This window comes from Rhinatrema bivittatum, chromosome 4, assembly GCF_901001135.1.
Source record: "Rhinatrema bivittatum chromosome 4, aRhiBiv1.1, whole genome shotgun sequence".
Lineage (NCBI taxonomy): Eukaryota > Metazoa > Chordata > Amphibia > Gymnophiona > Rhinatrematidae > Rhinatrema > Rhinatrema bivittatum.
This window is the reverse complement of record NC_042618.1, coordinates 48202031-48208365: the sequence shown is the minus strand read 5'-3', so window position 1 is coordinate 48208365 and position 6335 is coordinate 48202031.

Below are 6335 nucleotides of genomic sequence, written 5' to 3'. Positions count from 1 at the left end.
AATTCTTGTTCATTTCCCGGCTAAAATTGAATTAAGTACAACCCCTCACCCTCCTAACCCCCCAAGACTTACCAAAACTCCCTGGTGGTCCAGCAGGGGTCCGGGAGCCATCTCCTCCACTCACACCCTCGGCTGCCGGTATTCAAAATGGCGCCAATAGCTTTTGACCTTCTATGTCACAGGGGCTATCGGTGCCATTGGTCAGCCCCTGTCACATGGTAGGAGCAATGGATGGCTGCCGCCATCTTGTGCTCCTACCATGTGACAGGGGCTGACCAATGGCACCGGTAGCCCCTGTGACATAGTGAGGGCAAAGGCTATCGGCGCCATTTGATTACTGGCAGCCGACAGCCCGAGTGCAAGAGATTGCTCCCGGACCCCTGCTGGACCCCTGCTGGACTTTTGGCAAGTCTTGGGGGGAGGGTCACAAGATGGCGCTGGACATCCATTGCTCCTACCATGTGACAGGGGCTGACCAATGGCACCGGTAGCCCCTGTGACATAGTAGGTCAAAGGCTATCGGTGCCATTTTGAATACCGGCAGCTGAGGGTGTGAGTGCAGGAGATGGCTCCCAGACCCCCTGCTGGACCACCAGGGAGTTTTGGTAAATCTTGGGGGGGGGGGGGTGTTTAAATTGGCTCCTTTAGATGGCCGAATAATTCGGCGAAGATTCATTGTATTTGTGGGGAATTGCGATACGTTTTGCTTCCCCACGAATACAATAAATATGGCCCTATAAGTTGCAGATTACAAATACGTAGGAAACGAATGCACACCCCTAGCAGGCGTCGGAGGAGGAGAGTAGAGCTGGAGCCAGGAGGCCAACTGGATCTTCACCACTGGAAGCCCGCGATCCCCCCGAGAGGAGCTCTTGAGGACTCAAGCCGCTTGGACTTAGGCGAGACCTCCTGGACGAAAGCTGAAGTCAGGAACCAGAGGACGAAAGCTGAAGTCAGAAGCCAGTGGACGAAAGCCAAAATCAGAAGCCAGTGGACGAAAGCTGAAGTCAGAAGCCAGGAACAGCAACTAGCAACTCTAAGAAGAGTGAACCTCGTTGCAAGGCAAGGCATAGGACAAGTTGAAGGGTGTAAATACTCTGGGGTGCATCTGATGTCATCTTGGGCTATCCTCTGTTTTCCCACGCTGGTCCCTTTAAGTGTTGAGTCCCTGCGTGCGCGCGCATGCCTAGGGGGCAGGGCCAGCCACGAAGGATCGGCGGCGTCTCCCTCGAGGAGGGAGTGCCGCAGCAGGAGCCAGACCGGCCTGTGCCGGCCGGAGAGATGTCCCAGCGGCCCAGTCCGACCCCGAGGTAGGTGGAGGGACCGGGGCACGGGCCGAGACTATAACACTAGTAGCCATTGCCAATCTTTTACATGTCTCAACAAATACACCAAATTATCCTCCTGCCAGTTCAGGCATGCTAGTTCCCCTTGTACCCAAGATTTCATCATATTCTGTAATGATATTCAAGCTTTATGTTTTCCCTATATAAAATGTCTCAGAATTTGATGAATGTTAGTTATGTCTGATTTTCTGAACTAAGTTGGCAACAGCTGATTTGCATATAACCACTTTGATAATTCCATTATTTTTAATAGGTGAATTTTCCCAATTGGCGAAAGGGGTCGAGAACCCCCCATTCCGATGGTTTTTCCTTCCTATTCATTATTAACGGTGTAACATTAGCATCATAAATTGTATTTATATCTGAAGGTATCAATATTCTTATGTAGTGCATCTCTGTCTCCACCCACCTTGAGGGAAAGTCCCCGTGCCAATTATTTCTCATAAACCCTATTACATCTAGTGCCAATGATTTTTCTGAGTTAACTTTTAGCCCTGAAAAAGACCCAGATTGTTTCTATAATGCCATTGTATGTTGTAGGGCCATTAGAAAGGTAAAGACATCATTAGCGAATGCTGCAATTTTAAATGCTTGTCCACCCACTGAAAAGCCTTGGATAGCTACTTAATTTTTGATTTTTTTAAATAGAGGATCAATGGATAAAATATAATAATAATGGAGACAAAGGATACCCTTGACGCGTTCCCTGATGTAACCGGAAATCTTCTGAAATATATCTTTTAGCTATAATAGAGGACCTAGGTTCTTGGTGTAAACGTGAGAATTGTTTTATGATATTTCTCTGAAACCCATATCTTTCTGAAACTGAGAATAAGTAAGGGCAGGATCCCCGGTCAAAAGCCTTTTCTGAATCGAAGCTCACTACTAAAGAGGGGGTTCTTAGTCTGGTACAGGCTTCCAGAGCTGTCACTGATTTGCCCGTATGACATAGTGAGGGCCCGCGTGCAGGAGGTCGCTCCCGGACCCCCGCTGGACTTTTGGCAAGTCTTGTGGGGGTCAGGAGGCCATCCCCAAGCTGGCCAAAAGTCCCTGGGGGTCCAGCAGGGGTCCGGGGGCGATCTCCAGCAGACGTGACGTCGGGAGCCAGGAAACAAAATGGCGCCGGCGCTACCTTTGCCCTGTCACATGATAAGGGCAAAGGGCCACGGCACCATTTCTCAACGCAGTCGTGGCTAGAGAGAGAGGGAGATCGCGTCGGGACCCCCCACTGGACCCCAGGTAATTTAAAACATTTTGGGGGGGTTCTGGAGGGTGGGGGATTTCTTTTACAGGTTCGGGGTGTGTTTTAGGGGTTTTTTGGTGTGCCGGCTTTCCCGCCCTCCCCCGATTTACGATTTTTAACGATATTTTTAAAAAAAACAACACGACGATAAGATTTCCCTCCCCCCCAGCCAAAATCGCTCGTTAAGACGATCAATCACATGATTCACACCTCTATTGGTAATCCGCAATGTATAGGGTCATATTCGTTGTATTCGTGGGGAAGCGAAACGTATTGCGATTCCCCACGAATACAACAAATCTTCACCAAATTATTCGGCCATCTAAAGGAGTGAATTTAAGCAAACCCCCCCCCCCCCCTCCTGATCCCCCCCCAAGACTTACCAAAACTCCCTGGTGGTCCAGCGGGGGGTCCGGGAGCCATCTCCTGCACTTACGCCGTCGGCTGCCGGTATTCAAAATGGCGCCGATAGCCTTTGACCTTTCTATGTCACAGGGGCTATTGGTGCCATTGGTTGGCCCCTGTCACATGGTAGGAGCAATGGATGGCTGGTGCCAAAAGTCCCTGGTGGTCCAGCGGGGGTCCAGGAGCGACTCCTGCTCTCGGGCCGTTGGCTGCCAGTATTCAAAATGGCACCGAAAGCCTTTGCCCTCACTATGTCACAGGGACCGACCAAATGCACCGGTAGCCCCTGTGACATAGTAAGGTCAAAGTCTATCGGCGCCATTTTGAATACCGGCAGCCAATGGCATGAGTGCAGGAGATGGCTCCTGGACCCCCCGCTGGACAACCAGGGAGTTTTGGTAAGTCTTGGGGGGGGTCAGGAGGGTGGGGGGTTGTAGTTAATTCAATTTTAGCCGGGAAATGAATAAGAATGGACGCATGAACGTATCGGGGGCCCCCCTTGCCGAATGCAACGTATCTGCCCCCCGACGAATATGAATACTGAATGCAACATATGCCGTCCCTCTGCACATCCCTGTTAAATAGATTTCAAGCTACTATTCCTTATTGATTAATAGCAGTTTATGGATTTTTCCTCTAGAAACTTATCTAAACCTTTTTTAAATCCAGATAATGGAAGGACTAAGGGGCACTCCATGAAGTTAGCAAGTTGCACATTTAAGACTAATTGGAGAAAATTCGTTTTCACTCAACGCACAAATAAGCTCTGGAATTTGTTGCCAGAGGATGTGGTTAGTACAGATAGTGTAGCTGGGTTCAAAAAAGGTTTGGATAAGTTCTTGGAGGAGAAGTCCATTAACTGCTGTTAATCAAGTTGACTTAGTGAATAGCCACTGCTATTAATTGCATCAGTAGCATGGGATCTTCTTGGTGTTTGGGTACTTGCCAGGTTCTTGTGGCCTGGTTTGGCCTCTGTTGGAAACAGGATGCTTGGCTTGATGGAACCTTGGTTTGACCCAGCATGGCAATTTCTTATGTTCTTACACTAACTGCTGTAACCAGATCTTCTGGCAATGAATTCCTGAGCTTAACTATGCACTGAGTGAAAAAGAATTTTCTTCAATTTGTTATAAATGAGCTATTTGCTAACTTCATGGAGTACCCCCTAGTCTTTCTATTGTCTAAGAGAGTAAATAACCGATTTACATTATCCTGATTTTGTAGACCTTTATCATATCCCCCCATCGCCCCCCCCCCCCCTCACTTGCCTCTTCTCCAAACTGAACAGCCCTAACCTCTTTAACCTTTCCTCATAGGGGAGCCGTTCCATGCCTCTTATCATTTTGGTCACCCTTCTCTGCAATTTTTCCAGTGAAACTATATCTTTTTTGAGATGTGCAACCAGAATTGTATACAGTATTCAAGGTGAGGTCTCACCATGGAATGATACAGAGGCATTATGACATCCACCGTTTTATTTGCCATTCCCTTCTCTGTCCTTTATATGCTCATGCAGTCTCTCTCACACATCCGGTTCAGCAGTGAATCAGTTTTCAACTTTGCTTTCCAAGTTTTCGAAACAACAGGGATCCACTAGGTCAGTGGTTCTCAACCCTGTCCTGGGGACCCCCCCAGCCAGTCGGGTTTTCATGATACCCACAATGAATATGCATGAGAGAAAATTTGCAGTGTATGCAAATTTTCTCTCATGCATATTCATTGTGGGTATCATGAAAACCCGACTGGCTGGGGGGGTCCCCAGGACAGGGTTGAGAACCACTGCACTAGGTCCACGCCGACAGCTGGTGGACTCACTGTTACTGGGACTGGAGCAGGAGCTTCACCTATACCAGCCCTGTTCCCTACAGGTTGAGCCTTTGGGTTCCAGAAGCCAGCAGATTTTAGACAAAAGTCCTGTAAGGAGTGGTCAGATGAAGTTAAGGTGCAGGCAGTGGTCAGGGCTGGCAGCGAGTAGACGGTATCCAGGTCCAGGCCACAGTCGGGGCAGGCAGCAAGCAGACAGTATCCAGATCCAGGCCAAGGTCAGGGTAGGCAGTGAGTGAACCGTATCCGCGTCCAAGTTGGGATTAGGGCAAGTGGCAATCCAGAAGTGAATAGGTATGTGAATCGTTTTTGAACGATTAAAATTATCGTCAGATAATTTTAAAATCGTCCAAAATCGTTAGAGTGCACGATACAATACAAATGCCCCCGATTTATCGTCAGGGGCATTTGTATTGTATCGTTAAATAGGGCGCGGGAAAACCGGCACACCAAAAAAAGCCTAAAACCCACCCCGAACCTTTAAAACAAATCCCCCACCGTCCCGAACCCCCCCAAAATGTTTTAAATTACCTGGGATCCAGTGGGGGGGGGGGGGGGGGGTCCCGATGCGATCTCCAGCTCTCTGGCCACGGCTGCTTTGAGAAACGCGCCAGTGGTCCTTTGACTTTAACATGTGACAGGGCAAAGGTAGCGCCGGCGCCATTTTGGTTCCTGGCTCCCGATGTCACGCGCGCAGGAGATCACCCCCGGACCCCCGCTGGACCCCAGGGACTTTTGGCCAGCTTGGGGGGGCCTCCTGACCCCCCCAAGACTTGCCAAAAGTCCAGCGGGGGTCTGGGAGCGACCTCCTGCACGCGGGCCGTATTGCCAATCTTCAAAATGGGGCCGGCGCTACCTTTGCCCTCACTATGTCATACGGGCGACGGTCGCCCGTATGACATAGTGAGGGCAAAGGTAGCATCACATGATAAGGGCAAAGGGCCACCGGCGCCATTTCTCTTAACGCAGTCGTGGCCAGAGAGAGGGAGATCGCGCCGGGACCCCCCCCCCCACTGGACCCCAGGTAATTTATAACATTTTGGGGGGGTTCGGGAGGGTGGGGGATTTGTTTTAAAGGTTTGGGGTGGGTTTTAGGGTTTTTTTTGGTGTGCCTGTTTTCCCGCCCTCCCCCGATTTACGATTTTTAACAATTAAAAAAAAAAAAAAACCCACGACGATCAGATTTCCCTCCCCCCCAGCCAAAATCGATCGTTAAGACGATCGATCACACGATTCACACCCCTAGAAGTGAATTCAGTATCCGAAACAGAGGTCAGAACTAGGAGGCAAGCAAGAAAATATATGTCCAATTGTCCATATCAGAGGTCTGTTCCAGGTGGCAGGCAAGAGAGTAGTCAGTGTCTGTAGCAGAGTTCAGAGGCAGAAGACAGCCAGAGACAAATGGACAAGCAAGGTAAGGTACTTAGATAGGATGCACCCATGGCAACCAAGACAAGGCAGGGCAAGGCAATGAAGAAGCAAACAAGGAGGCAAGGAGACAAGGAACCAGCAAGAAG